The sequence below is a fragment of the Lissotriton vulgaris genome, chromosome 4_1 (genome assembly GCF_964263255.1).
Source record: "Lissotriton vulgaris chromosome 4_1, aLisVul1.2, whole genome shotgun sequence".
Taxonomy (NCBI): Eukaryota; Metazoa; Chordata; class Amphibia; order Caudata; family Salamandridae; genus Lissotriton; species Lissotriton vulgaris.
Window position 1 is genome coordinate 1,452,145,148 of NC_141691.1, and position 16,158 is coordinate 1,452,161,305.

A 16,158-nucleotide genomic window follows, 5' to 3' on the forward strand; every position below is an offset into this window, starting at 1 on the left:
ACACTGCCTAAAAACAGTGCAGACCGGACTTGCGTACCCAAACCCGTCTAGATACGACCCAGCAATGGTACTCACCGGGAAGCACGGAAACAGAAGGCCTCGGAAAACTCGACTGGACTCGACTCGGAACTTCGGAAAACTTCGGAAAATTTCGGAAAACTTCGGAAAACTTCGGAAAACTTCGGAAAACTGGTGGGCCTCTTCACACCTCGGACCTTGCTTCTTTCGGCTAGGCTCTGGTCGGGATCCTCCGCACTCCTCACCGCCTCGTCTGGGCACTGATCGCAGTCTTCGTCACCTCCGTGGGTCAGAGGGAGATGCAGGAAATCCTGCCAGTACACGTGTGTTCCATCTAACTGATGGCAGGGGACACAGCTTGCAACGCACCAACCGGCGCGTGAGGTGGGGGAGGGGTCCCTGTTCGGGCGCCAAAATGACGTAAATAATTAATTTACTCTCTTAATTTCTATGCAGGTAAGTACTTAATCAATAATAACTCAATCGGAATGAAAAAAAGACAGAGTCCGTGGTGTTAGAGTTTCTAAGGGTTTTATTCCTCATAAAGGAATCAGGATATCATGTTCTGACCACCACAGGGGTGTCAGAAGGGATAGAGCGCTCTCGTTTATTGACAGTACATAGCTTATATACGTGATTTATACCATAAGAATCAATGTAAGAGGCGTAACAGCTGAGAGAAGACAAGATAACATTATACACGTGATACTAGTACATCATCAAGAGGCGTAAACTAGGCGTGAACCAGAGGTGTGTGCTAGAAACGTCACTGATAAGTGACGCAAGTGGGTGGCACCAAGGGGTGGTGCTAACAGAATGTTGCAATGTCAGCAGAAATCGGAAGCTTGGATGCGCGCGCAGCTGCATGACGTGTGATTGACGGGGTGCAGGGGACTTGACATTTACACTGACGGAAAGAGACAGAAGTCTGGCATGTCAGATCAACTTGTACTTCTATCATATCTGATATCTGATGTTTAGGAACTATACTATCTGGGCGGAAAGGTTTCTAGGGCAGAAGCTGTTCTATGCTAACTGTGGATGCGTGTATAAGCGCCTGAGTGTCTACATGTGAAGCGTGGGGCACGGGGCCTTCCATGGAAGCATGGCAACAGAGGCTATGAATTACTTGCATTGAGACAGGTCGGCCTTTTGGCTCTGCAGCTGGAGAGGATGTTTACAGGATCTAGTAGGCAGGAATGTATTCTCGGGGAGCGGAACAGATAACTCGAAGGTTATAGTCAGTCTTGGCAGAAAGCAGGCTGAGCTGAGCGCGAGGGGCCGCGCTGAAAGTAGGACAGAGTTCACGGGTACAGAGGTAGCCTGGGCAGAGTCAGGAGCCACAAAAGAGGTTCAGATGGCAGGAATTCAGGGCCTACTCTTGCTAGAGCAGGAAAAAGATGTAAAGTGTACTACAAAAAGACGGTGGCATAGCATACTTAGGAACGGACTACATAATCCATTCATGGTGGATCTGAAAGAGGACAAGTTAACGGTGGACGCAAATGTATTTGCGTCTTCATAGCTGGCACAGGAGGGAAGTTACATGCACTTTAAGCTGGTACATGGAGTCGGTGGGGTACGCGCTAGGGAACACAACATGGCCAAAATTTAATTTTCCTCAGCAGAAGGTAATTCAATAAATTTTTGTCCTGAAGAAGGTAACAATAAGCACAAATTTGCCAAAATGATGGTTGACCTAGGACTTTATGCATTTGTATTTTGAACACCCAAGTACTTTTGACTCAATGATTTCGTTTTCTATTTTCATCTTCTTGAACCACTTTCTTAACTAATACATGTATTGTCTAAATGATGGGTTATAACTATCAATTTCTTTTATCCGTCTCTAAAATATCAATGTTTGCGTCACAATGTTAATTTATTTATTCACAATAATTTCGAGTTACTGCTGACACAGTCTACATATATTTTGGATTACCATTCACACAATAAACACTCGTTGTCTATTCATAATAAAACTGTATCGTGCACCCTGCGTACGTGAAGTCTCTCTACTTGATGTAGTATACGTCTTCTGGTACCACCTTCTCAAAACCGATTTAAACTCTATTCCTGCTCTGTCTCATCCAACAATGTCATCCAAGCACATACTTTCTCATGTCACCTGGACTCACACCTTTAAAGTCACGCTTCTGGGGGCTGAACCTAATATTCCATATAAGTTTCTTTCCTTAGAAAGCTTACTGAGCTTCATGGCAATTAGCCCTCCTCTTTAATTCATGGAGGACTGGAAGGATTTCCCCCTGTATTTTGGCACATAGACTTTCATTGTTTAGGTGTGTTCCTTAATTTTTCATTTTAAAGTGTCATTATAGCGCCTAGGTATTTCGAGAAATAAAATCGAATGTCTTGTCACAGAAATGCAGAACATAAAAAGTATCCACCTGCTCATGAAATCTGATTTATATCCCGGAGAGACACTCAAAGGAGAAATGGGCCTTACAATGATGTGTGTTACATTTGGAGCCAGAGCTTAAGGGATCAAATCCATCCAAAGACCTGCTCTCTTTCCATTTGAATAAGTGCATCAACGATAGTTTTTAGAACTCTTGGCATTTTAGTCTATTTATCAAGAGACAGGAATCTTTTTTCCATTGTTAATTTTTTCTATGTGGAATCATAAAAACAATACAGCGATAGTTTAAAAAAAAACAATATTTTATTTATTTGTATTTATACTGCTCTGCAGACCATATGGACGTTCTGTGCCTCTCAAGATTGTGGAAGAAAAGGGGAACAAGCATGCACGATCCTCCTTCCAAAACGTTGCTCTACGTGATAAATTGTCTTTTGAAATGAAGAGGTAATTTATATTTATTATTTTTCCTTTCTGAAAGTGAGTTCGTTCTCTGACTTTTGCCTTAAACATGTCTGCTTACTAAGAGCCTGTAGAATGTGATATGTCCTCTTTAACCACATCTTGTGTCAGTTTTGCAAAGATGTCTGAAAATGTTCTGCCTTCAGACTGTGATTCATTTCGACCTCAAGTTACTCAGACACGCCTGCCAGTACCACGCCCCAAGCATTGATAAAGAAGCGATCTGCTGTAGACTGTATGACTCACAGAGGTAAATGTTCACAGTCACAAAACAGGACTTTCCGACCTTGTAATGAGAATGACAAAGAGGTGGCAAGAAATACATTAGTTAAGAATTCCTGCCTTGGGAAAATGGGCACCAGGGGGCTCTCCAGAGAACGTGTGTGAGTGTTAACGTAGGTGAACCATACCGGTGCTGGTGACAACAAAACACACCTAAGAACACCAAAGCACTGCTTCATGGTGGAGGCATGACCAGCTGCCCTTCACAGAGCTAGAAGTCTGTCAGAACAAAGCCCTCACGCAGAGCACTAGATTGTAACACGGGGCCGGACTGGCGGTAGCAGGCGGGCATTTTCCCGGGAGGCTAGAAGGGTGGGGGCTGGTTATGCAGCAGTAGGGGTCGGTTTTGCAGCACCGGGCCGGTTTTGCAGTCCCAGCACAACCAAATCCAGTTTATCCAGCCTTCAGAAGCTCATTGTCCATTCATTTGCTGTGTTCCCAACTCCCTTGTGTGGCTTTTGTACTCCACTCACAAGTTTGAATTCTTTTCGACCTCTGATAATCTCAAAGCAGCTGCCACTTTCCTAGGTCGCCGCAGAGTTTTGGCTCCTTCTTAACTCCAATTTTTTACTCCGTTTCCATTTACCAAGTTTGAGGTATGGACTTCAGCAGTCATCGATCGCCCTCGCCCTTACGTACTCCAGAATGAACGGCTCACGTTTCCCAGTCGTCTGCCTCCCTCATCTGGAACATATATACTGTCTGAGCCACCCATGATCAGCACTCATGGAAGACGTTCTTGCCAGCCACAGTACATGCGAAACTAACATACAGCATCACCATTCCAGAATTACACTTGTCATATTGACAATCTAACCCTCTATCACTATATTCTGTAATCTTCCTATGAAACATAAATGAGGTCAAGCCTCAAGTTCCAATGGGGCCTACGAGATGGTCAATACCTGTCAGCATCAATCAGGGAAGGCAAGATATTGTACCTGGTTTGAAGCTTGGCAGACAAGTGCTCCAGCACAGATATGGCTGGCATCTTGTCCAAATTAGTTCAAGTGCATTAGAGTATAATGCACGTGCAATAAGACGAATGGGATAGCTGTAATATCGGCAAAACTTTAAATGAATCAGGCTATTAGTTTCAATGGGACTAGGAATGAATTAGTTTGCACGTAGCAGTAACAACGAAAACTTCTGCATCCGAGAAAAATATAAGAAAAGTATAAATGTGTGATTTAGTGGTATTTAGCACACATCTGCCATTTCTAAACACTGTTAGTAACTATAGTTTTCACAGCCATAATAAATCTTTATGACTCTCTAGTGCTACACTTCTGTCCAAAAGGATAGTCTCCACTTCCTTTGCCTAGATCTGGCACGCTTCCATCCGCTTTTGGCATGTTTAAATAGGCTTTGATTGCCTTCCTTGAATCTGCTTTAGTTGATTATTACTGTCTGTGCCTTGGTATGATCCAACTCCAAAGTCACTAACTAACCCAATCTCTATTGCCATATCCCCCTCACACTTGCCCACCATCTTAATTCCCCCAATGCAGAGCTGAACCTGGTGAGTGCCTTATTCTGCAATCCAACTCTGGATTTTAAAACGTATTGTACCCACCAAAGTCTGGACCAAATTACCCCAGTGAAGGTAGACACCACTACATGCACAGCTACATCTCTCTCTCTCGTTTGTTTCTTTCCAAGGTTAAACTCAGATACATTTTGCATTGGCACATTCTGAGCTGTCTCTGCTACACATGTGAAACACAACAACACTTCCCACATAGGCTACACTATTCAAATGCCTCTCCATCCACACAATATTGTTTAAGCATCAGATCTCTCACTCCTTTAATTTAACCACATGCTAGAGATACAGCAACACAAGCACAATAAGAGAACAACTTTGGTCATCATGCACAAAACTTACCACAAAGTCCTCTCCAGAAATCCACAGGCTTAAATCATATCACACATATTTGTATTTGAACAGCACAGGTGCTTCTGAGTAGGAGGGTATACTTAGAAGAGTTGTAAATAACAGGAAAATATTAAACTTCCCGAAAGATTCTACTGGCTTTGAACAACTGTAACATGAAAGCAGAGTTTTAACACAGAAGTGTGCCTGCAAAAATTAAACACGATAAAAAAAAATGGAAAGAGAAAAAACATTGAACCATTAAAGTACTGTCCCCTTCTATCTTTATATTGAAGTGGACTTCATTTCAAGCAGCTGTGGACAGGTAATCAGGCAAAACGGGAGAAATACTTCATGGCTGCTATACTTCGTATATGGACGGACCAGGAGATTACTGAGGCTGAATCGCTCTTCACAGATGGGCAACTTTGGCCCTACGACCAGCTCACGAGGACTACGATCTTCCCCCGGAACAGTTTTTGACTCACCGACAGCTCCTAGAACACTACCGACCACATTTTGACTTATCTACAGGCGAGCCAACAACACACCCGGTTGTCCACACAATCCTGTATATGGGAACAGGCCTTAGTCATATGGTTGTATAAGTCCATACGAGAACTCACTAACAAACCACTGCTTGCTCTCTGAGCCAAATGGGAGGACGAACTTGAGCGTCAATTACACGATAGGGAGTTGGAAAGGGTATTAGAGTTCCCCAAGAAGGTGTCTAGGAATGCGTGCTTTAAAAACATACAGTATTATATCCTACATAGAGCGTATCAAACACCAGCCCGGACACCTAATTTCACTGTGCCAGATGCCATTCACCTGATGCGCACTTCCAGCAGATGTTCTGGAGCTGCCCCACCTTACAACCGTACTGGGAGGTAGTCACCTAAAGAACTCACAGGTCTCACAGATATTCACACATTGGGGGTGGTCGCTCTCGGAATCTTCCGACGACCAAAAACACACAAGGTCACTGTCCACTTCGCGTCACTCGCAACACTCCTAGCAAAAAGAAGTATCGCCATGCACTGGCAAGTCACACTAGACCCCCGATAGAGGTGTGGGTGGGTTCGGTGCAGACATGGGCAGCGGCAGAAGAAATAACTTTGCAGAGGAGGAGGTAAGGGGACTACGAAAACATCCCATATCTATGGAATGGGCCATCTTATCCCACCAGTTCAAACAATTGCACAAGCGCACCGACACAAGCCCCTCCCAAAGCAACCCACCAAACTCAGATGCACATGCTCCACACGGGTGTATACGAGACACCGCCTCCACCATCCCAGCCAACGCATAATCCACAACAACTCCACAACGTGCTGCACCGGACACCACTATTAACAACAATATTCAATGATAGGCTGCAAACAACGCGGTGACACACCTACTGGCTGTAACTGACATGACCCAGATGCCCTATATGTAGCACGCACCCTGACCCCCCCCTCAAGATACCCCCAGTTTCTTCTCCCCAGTTCTCCTCCGGCATCACTTTACAGACAGGACAAGTAGACAGCAATGACATGTACCTCCTTTGAGTACAGAATGTATGTCCTCTGGATACACAACAATACTACTGTCATCCAAATAAACGCAATGAGATGTAATGTGATTTTATTGAAAAACTGTTAATAAAATATTTAAAAAAATAAAAAAAAGTGAAACCACATCAGAGGTCCCTTGAGCAGCACTCCACCCTCTTGAGGAATCACCCTCCAAACAGGGCAAAACAGGATAATCCCAAAGGGGAGAAAATATGGGGTGTCCCACTTTTACAGGCCTGTAGAGCTGTTGTGCAGTGGAAGTATTCTTTGTACCTCTGTAAGATCTAGTGGGACCGGGGTCTATCTTTCTCATGGGGTTTGCAACAACTGGCAGCAAGTATCTGATGTAAAGCTAATGCACAAAGCATAAATGAATTCAGCAGATATGTTCGTGATTATTATAATGTCTATTATGGACACAGAGTGACAGTAATATAAACTAATACAAATAATTTCTGGTAAAAACATACAAATTTATTCTTATTTCATACAATCTGAGTCATTTCGTAATATTAAAAACAACAGTAAAAGCAAACATAGAGGTAATCATTCAACATAATCTTGTAAAGTGCATCCTAATTAAAATATGGTACATAACATCAAGAATCACAGGTTAAGTCGACGTGGCGTTTCGGTTTTTCTTTATAAGACACCTTCTTCAGGACCGATTCTTTTAAACAAATCTTTATTTGTGAGCCCACTTGAGTTTTAGTGGTATATTGTGCCCCAGTCTTGTACGATCTGCTGGCCTCTACTGGATTTTAGTCTGAAAATATCTTAGATAGTTAAATATCTGGCCTTCCACACTGTGCGAGGGAGCCACCGTTGTATATTAGATGTAGAGCTTCCTATTCTCATAAGGGCAATTCAGATTTAGACATCAAAGACGGAACCGGCGACGCTGTGACGAGTAGGAGCAGGAAGGCCGAAATTATCTACAGAGAGCGCAGTGGGTAAAAACAAACAGAACGGGAGGTCATCCCCTGAACTTTTTTGCGCCGATCTCGATCTAAATACCATCAACTGCAGCGGCTTTCCCTTACGAGAATAGGAAGCTCTACATCTAATATACAACGGTGGCTCCCTCGCACAGTGTGGATCCCCGTCTCTCCTCCAAGCTGCTCAGACCGCACAGAACGCTACCAAGTGACTTTCTCTCCTGATCCTCCTCATCCGACCAATCAGAGTGGTCCGACAGTTAAATAAAATAATCCCTTGAGTCCACATCTATACATGCCTTGGTATGGACATCTGCAGATAGCTGTTCAAGCCATAAACCACCTTCAATAGGTTTACCAGCTGAGTCTAGCTCAACTGCAGAACTCTCTGCAGTATAGCCCCTGCTGGGTCAGCCCCCTGCCAGGGTATCCTGTGAATTCACACCCATGTAAGAAGTCACTGCAGCCATACCTTCATCGATGTTCAATTCAGCCGATCCGTCTGGGAGCCTTGCACAGGAATTTTCCTCAAGTGTTGGCTCTCCATTTGCAGGTATCTGGGTCTCTTCTGCAACGAGGGGCAACTTCATGCCCTCAACCGATGAGATTCAAGCAACCTCATAGGCCTCTAATTTGAAAGGAGAGTACCCGGGATGCAGAGCTGGAGCTGGAGTATCCGACCAAAGGCCTGTATCTGTGTCGGGGGCTGAGTCAACCTCCTGAAGTATTCCACCACAGATCATGCAGAAGCTGTAGGTCTCACACCCAGAGGCCCCTGCCTCAGAGCTTCACTGATCAGCAGGCTTCTTCTCTCGAGTTTGTCAGATCTGGGCGATGCAGCCCTGCCTCAGTTCTGGTCACCGCTACCCCAGTCCTTACACTGCTGCCATCTTGCTTTCCCCGGAAACGCACTCTCAGATCAAGTGTTTGTGCTAAGGACTGGTTTGTTTTATGCCCATATTTGCTCTATCTTTTACACCGTCTGTTTCTTTTAACCTGGTCATTTATAGCTTCTTCAATACAATCAATGCTTTCTGTCCTATGAGTTTTTGATTTTAGTTCACTGCAGATTATATACTAGGAACTCTGATGGATCAATGAATGCACTAACCTTTCTGTTCTTTGCAGGTTAAGTGGTTTCCAGAAGATGCACATCCAGACGAGGATACTTTGTTCCAAAGAACAGAATGTGCATGAGCACAAATGAATGATGATATATCTGGGATTCTGAAATGAAGGTAAGTGTTAAGTCCACATTTTCTTTCTTCTGATACTACCTGTTGCAAAGCATGAAGTGCAGATACAACACGGGGCTCAATGGTCACTGAGATCACACTGGAGTCTTGCAAGCCTTTGAAATGAATCTGGATCCTGTAGGAATCCGCGCAGGGGCTTCTAAGTATGATTAACCATCTCAAAACTGGGTTACCATATCTTGCATTGGAAACTGTAAGAGAAGGTTCTGTGGGAAGACTAGATTTACAATGTTAGAATCCTTGGAACGCTGCCATTGGTTGGCTTTTCTTGGTGTCCATGTCTGTAATAATTGAGCTGAAAACTCCAGAATGGGTGTGGTAACTGTGAAGATGAGCGAGGTTATGAGGTATCTATGGTTTTTGAGTTTTCTAAGTATCTTTCAGGATTGTACGGAAGTGGTGACAGTGGCCAAGTCGCTTTTGAAAGTATCCTAAGAAGAATATAGCCCATGGCCAGGATTTTCTATTATAAACTGACTGGTGCCTATATAAAGTTAAATCATTTTTTGGGTTGAAGACAATAAGATTATTTGTCTTCAGAACAGATCATAGTTGGTGTATGTCGCTTAATCTCTCCAGAATAGTGTTTTCATGGAGGTTTACAAAGGCGCACTGGGAGAGAGGTAGAATTGCAATTTAAATCTCCACAATCATGCAACATATATACAAGAAAAATATATAATAATATTTTTCAAAGTAAAAATGAATTATTAATAGAATAAATTAATTGTCAATTTAAAATTAATATAACTAATATAGTAATCAATTTCCTGCATTTTTCAAATATGTTATTTAAAAAAACTACCCAATTCATTAATGAATCTGACACATTGAATTTAAACATTAATACATAGCTCAACAAACAATAGAAATTTAAACAAATAAATAACAAAGTTTTCATTTTAATCAATTAACATGAATATTTAATTAAAAAACATCCAATAATACCCAATAAACCCGAAAGGGGAAATTAAGATTTAATACATAAATTATATCAATTACAAAATAACAAAGCAAAAAATAAAAGATATAATATTCAACAAATGAATCAATTACAATTCATTAATATAGAACTATTTAAAACTCCACCCGCTTAATCCTCTAATAAATCCAACCTCTTCAAAGAACAATTTAATATATTTGAAAATGTACAAATAAGTAAACATTTAAATATATAAAACAATTTAATACATTAATTCATTATCAAAAATATAATTAGAAAACCTACCTAAACAGTCCTCCAATAAACACAACAAAAATGCATTACAATAATATTTTTTAAACATACCAAGAATTTTACATTAATATACATATCAACATAGCAATTGATTGTAGTTTTTTAAATGTACGCATGAATTTGAATTTGGTTTAAGGTATAAGGTCCTTTATACCACTCTAAATTCTAGATTACCCATAATGCAGGTGATCCTTGGGACGTTGTTTCAAAAAGCATTTTTGTGGATACCTACTAACTTTCATCTACTTACAAAACAAAGGCCAAGATATAGAGAAATGTTATAGATAATAGCAGGTGTCCTCCTATCCTGCATCTCCACAATTCTCCTGATTAAAACTGTACCTGACATGTGTAGGGAGCCAATGACTCCGCACAGGAAAGGCTGATAGAAACAGTACCTCATGTCTGTGGGTAAGCCTATTGCAATGGGCAGGAACAAACCAAACTGATCTTGTAAATTCAATAGTGTGCCAATGTGGCCTTCAAATAGTCAACGTTTTGGCCAATTCTAATCTGTGCAGTAGGCCCCCCGACACATGGGGGGGCATATTTATAAGAAGTGCAGGTAGGTTGGGTGGTAGGGTTGCTCCTGTTTACACATTCTTGATACTTTCAGTGCACTGCGAGTACCAAAACATGGTGGGAGTCACAAGACCACATCACCCTACATTCTGCTGGGTCTCGAGGGAGACCGGAGAGAGTTACCATGTTATGGGGAAAAAATGCAGCAAATGATAAAAAAAGCCACTTTCAACTAACATAATTTGCATGGGAGCATACCTAGGCCAAAGAGATAGATGTACTTTAACAATCGTATGCTAATTTTTTGAGGGGCCAGCAAACACCCCTGCTGAGAAAGGGCAAAAAACTGCTTAATATGATATCAGCCACGTTTGGGTACCCGTTGACAGTTGATTTGATTATTGTGCCTGACAGGTTTAGGAATTAGTGGGAGCTTCAGTTGTCTCTGTGGTTGTATGGCTAAGAGTCGGACTTATGTTCATGTCATCAGGGTCGAACTGGGACAGAAAATGGGCCCTGCATGAAAATAAAAGTGATCCCTATTAGTGAACTAGAAGCTAAAAAATGCCCCATGTTTGTAAATGTGGGCTGTTTTGATTGTAAAGACACACTGTATACGTGCTTTGCAAGGTATATAAGTCTGAAGGGATTTCAGCTTGCTGCAGGCAATGTTCGTTTTAATATCAGATAAATCAACAGTAAAAACAGGCCCAAAAATAACCAAATAAAGCATCTCCCTGCCAGGCCAGCCCACTGTCTGGTTAGCCTATAAATAGAGCCACTGAAATTATGGGATAGGTGAGGGTCAAATTATGTGGCAGGGTTGACAGAATTATGCCTCAAAAAAAGGCAAATTATGTGGCATAATGGTGCATATTTTGTGATACTACTACCTCATTATTTTCTCATCATAATTTGAGAACACCATCTACAGATAGGTTGCACCTTATTAGTACCAGTTTAACACACAAATATAGAAATAAGCAACAGAAAGGTGACCAGTCACCCTTTGCAAAGGGCGTTCCACGTCGGTGCATCAGCTGTCGCTGCGATTTTAGCACCTTTTTAAACCATTTGAGCTAGAAACAAAAAATAAAATTGTTAAAATCTGAAGATTATGCACCAAATGATGGATTATGCGGTAAATGCGGCAAATCCTTAATTATGTGAAAAACGCCGTGGGCGCACAATCGCATCATTCCAGTGGTCCTGCCTATAGGCCAGGCCGATCCTAGGCGTCGTACTTTACTAGTTGTTCCATCCAGGGCACAAGTCCTAAAAAAAAGAAGTGGGGGGGGGGCGCTGTTACCGGAAATGACATCACGACTGGAAGTGTCATCACGAAAGGTGCCGAGCTTCTCGTCCCAGAGAGGCCAAAGAGTGATGTCAGCTGTTTGGCAGGGGGGACGGCGTCCCCCCCCGGTAAAATAAGTGGGGGGACACCGTCCAACCGCGTAGTACCCCGACTCGAGCCCTGGTCCCATCTACATAAACCTTCTTGCTGAAGTGTAGCTGTAGTGGCATTAAACCTCAGTTTAGAAGCAATGAGTTGTGGTGCTCCTCACCTGATACCGTGAAGGAAAGTCCCTTGGCAAGTCAATAACAGGCAGATGCCAGGGATGTTTCCAGCATCCGACGCCAGGCATGTGCAGCCGAATTTCCAAGGGAAAAGGTAGAAAAATGTCACTATGCCTAAGGCAGGGAAATCTTTGAAGCACCATAAGAAACGTCAGCGTTTTCGACAGACAACCCAAGAAACACCCACCACCAGTGGCACAAATGTGATGTCTGACTGCATTTCCACCATGTACTGGTACTGCGTGGCTGATTTTTTAAAAGTTGATATATGGTGCTGAACTAAATTCATTTTGCAATTTTAAATGTCTTTTTGTATTTAAACTACATAGCCGGGTGAGCATAAAGTAAGTTTCACATAGACTCAGCCATATGGCTGTAATGAATGGTGTTGCCACACGTGCACTGTGCCTTCGAAGAATGCCTCTGACGCGTTTATATGCGGACGTTGTACTTTATCTCTTCAGGTTAGTTAGTCAAATAATGAATAAAGCTCGCGAGAAAAACACCTAAATGTCTCGGCCCTCTCTTGCCCACTCTGGCTTTCTTCCTACTGAGAGCATACAATAGGCACATTGATCCGGATTAGCTGCGCATATCATTCAAGCAACTAGAGGAGATCCAAGGTATAGGGTGCGGTCAACAAACAGTCAATAGAAATCTGATCGTTTCATATAAAATGTAATCAAAACTTCCTTCCGCTTGTTTGTAGCATTCGTTGCATGATTCGAGAGACACGGCAAACGCCGGCTGTACGATTTTACTCGGTTTTTACAGGTTTTCTGAGGTAAATTAAAGAGAAACTTGGCCTCCGCGGAGGCTGCAGTTTTACGTGTTTGAGAGCCTTGCAGCCAAGCCAGCGGCCTACTAACAGCAGAAGAATGCAGAAGGGTCACTTGTCTCTCTCCCAGAGGTGTGGGCGTCGGTTGAAGGGGTGTTTGTTGTTTTTGAAGGCCTGCGGTGAGAAAACAGACCCTGGTTCACTTTAGAAATCAGAGTACAGACAGTGCACATGATTCACAATCACCGCCCGTTTCAGAGCGGGACATGTATAAAACAGGCGGGCGATCCTAAAAACGCGCGGGAAACTTACGGCTCACAAAAGCGACGCATTGACTAAACCACGGGTTCCGAAAATGATCTATTGCGAGCCCACATTGGAAGGTTGGGGGGTGTTCTTGTCCTCCTGAGTCTTTTTCAAAGACAGATGTTACTGGTAACCCCAGGGGACAAGCAGTTAAGCTCACTTTCGCGAAATATGATATCGACCGACACACCCAAGCCTTAAAAAAAGGAAGCTACGCCCAGTGCATAAATGCGACCCGTCTGGTTTTCTTGCCTGATCATGCTGGCTTTTTCTGGACGCAAAAGGCACAGGTTCTACAAGTTTAAAAAAAAAGGTAGCTTCTTTGAAACCAGCCTATCGGATGAAGCCAGGTGCTTTTTGTTTACATACGGAATATATACTTGGACACTGGTGTATCTAGGTTTGTTTTAATTTGAAATGATAAAAGATGGTAATTAAACTGGCATTTGGGAAAGAAATCTGCTGCATTTAAACAGATGTCCCACGCAATCACGAACCAAATAATGCCTCCAGCAACCCGTTTCGAGAGGACCTTTAAATTCACTCTGTGATGTTCTTGTCTTCAGCATACCTCGTTATTTCAGCGGAGCGTTGTAAGAGGGGTGGAATGCTGAGGCAGAAGCACGCTGCCAGCCACATCTAGCCAATGGCGTAGCACAAAATGATGGGGTTCGTCCAGAGGGGGCCCTGAGTCTTCCATATCTCACACAAATGTATTGGCCTTGGACTAAGTGGGGACATCTGAAGGCCTTGGTGGTGGTGGGGGGGGGGGGGGGGGGGGGGTGTATGTGTCTGAAGGGCTGGGGACCCCTGCACCGCAGGAGGTGCAGGGGGTTGTGTTACACCCCTGCATCTAGCCTGCCCCTGCTCAACGTGCCCTCCTGCTTCCTGCTTCTCATCCTGAGTTTTAACAGATGAATTCTTTCATGTCTCAGTGGCTGACGTTTACCTCTTCATTTAGTATATTACTGGGTATTTATAAAGCTCAGCAATTGCTAATTACCTGGTTCCTTTCGCGCTTAACAGACATTGGTGAGTTATCCAGCAAAGGTTTCCTTCTGGGTGAATATTATTCCTGAATTTCCTTTGGTGTGTGCCCATGCTTTGGACGAAGAGGGTTCTCCTCAAGGTGGGCAGGCTTTATGGGAACTACGTTTCCAAGCTTTTTAATTTTACCCAAAAAAAACCTTGAATAGTTGCTGGGACCTTGAGTTACCTCAGATTGAAAGGGAAGAAGTGAGTGGACCTCTACTGTGAAGGGAGAGGAGGCCCAGCAGACAGCTAAGGAAAATACAAGACTTCTCCCTAGGGTCCCTGATTTCTGAAAGAAATGTAAATGTGTGCCGTACATCAGTCAGCAAATCTAAAGGCTGCTTGGGAGGCAGAATATGTTTTAGTTTATGGGGTCATTTGGAGCTTCATGATGACAAAGTTACACTTTTTGAGAGGTAATGTAAAGGGTGTTACCTGTTCTGGAATGCGTCCTCTTAATGGAATCCTGTAAGTAAAAGGATTGTACTAGGTGCAGCTTGATTGCTATTACTGACAAGCATTGACAAAGCCAAAAGTGCTCGTCTTTGGGACCTATGGGCGTTGCAATGCCTTTTGGTCATGCTTTACAGATTCAGGCTTTTTCCCGGCGATGTGTATCATCATGATTTTTTTTTTTAAAGGCGCAATGTTGCAACCGCCACGTTATTCCACTAGCGTTTACGTTAGAACGCATGCATGTGCCAGCGGAATAAAGGGAGTGGCATTTGTTTGATTACCAATCCAAGATCACTAAAATATCAGAAGACTCTTTTGAAAATGCATACAACGCTCTTCTAAATACCATACTATATTGAGTAGGGTAATATGTTGGAGAAACAAACCATTGGCTATATGCAGGTTTTTATACTCGCATACAGCCATCGTATGACAGATGCTGCATCATATGTGTAAGTACAGCCTCATATGACCTAACCTCATAGATCACCCATTCTCAAATGCCAAGGCACAGCCTAGTATTCCCAGAAAGAGCCTTACATTACTAGTATTGTCACAGATGCCAAGTGTAACCCCTTTCGAACAAATACAGCCTAATATCTCTAGATATACTTTATAAAACAAGAATTCCAGCATGTGCTTAGGGACAGCTTTGTGTGTCCATGAACTGCCTAATCTGCCCACAGTAAACTCACATGTCCAACCACTCCCTTCTATACCAAGAAGAGCCTCATATACCTTCCTGACATGTTCAGGACTAGCCTAAAAGTAATATGTTCTGCTGTCTTGCAAAAAGTGTAGCCCTATTTTAATTATTTATTACCTTTTAATAATGTTTATCTGCAACCACAGGGTGCTACATTGAGCCATAGCATAAAGGGAGGAGAGGGGATGACAGCGGGAAGGAAAAGTCGCACAGGGCGAACGCTAGGAGGAATAAGGTGGTCTTCAATTGCTTCGGGAAAGATCCCCGGTGAGGTTAAATCAGCCGCGGCCCGTGCAGGTAAGAGTGGTGTGGCCAGGTGGGGGGAGGGGGGGTTTCAACGGACAATGACGAGGGAAAATTAAATATTTATTTAATATTCCCTTGCTATCGTCCGTCGAAATCCCCCCCACCTGGACCCACCACCCCACCGCTTTTCACCCGCATGGGCAGCGGCTGGTTCAATGTGAAGATGCAATGAAGGACGTGAGCCTTGCTATGCAGAGATATTCTTCCCAAACCGTTTCTTCCTTGAATGGAGCAATTTCATATATATTTTTTTTAAAAAATATTTTTATTGAAAACATTTTTGGCACACATATAGCACAGAATACACAAAATATAAATACAAATATTAAACAAATGCTAGTAACAAGAAAATCTATATAGCGTTAAACAGATCTTTTTCTTCCATATAACCAACAAAGCATATAAAAGAGAAAAAATTGATAAATCAGATGTGGCTTTCATTTAGCCTTTCTTTCCAACGATGAAC

General features: G+C 42.8%; 1 long non-coding RNA gene across 1 annotated transcript in view; it reads left to right on the forward strand.

Moving 5' to 3' along the window:
* The first annotated feature begins 2,735 nt into the window (after positions 1–2,735).
* The window catches only part of LOC147724095 (uncharacterized), a 50,735-nt gene continuing 37,312 nt past the window's right edge, over positions 2,736–16,158 (forward strand). The window contains exons 1-2 of the long non-coding RNA XR_015310079.1: positions 2,736–2,845; positions 8,644–8,753. This is a non-coding gene — a long non-coding RNA (uncharacterized LOC147724095). The remainder of the gene's footprint in view (positions 2,846–8,643; positions 8,754–16,158) is intronic.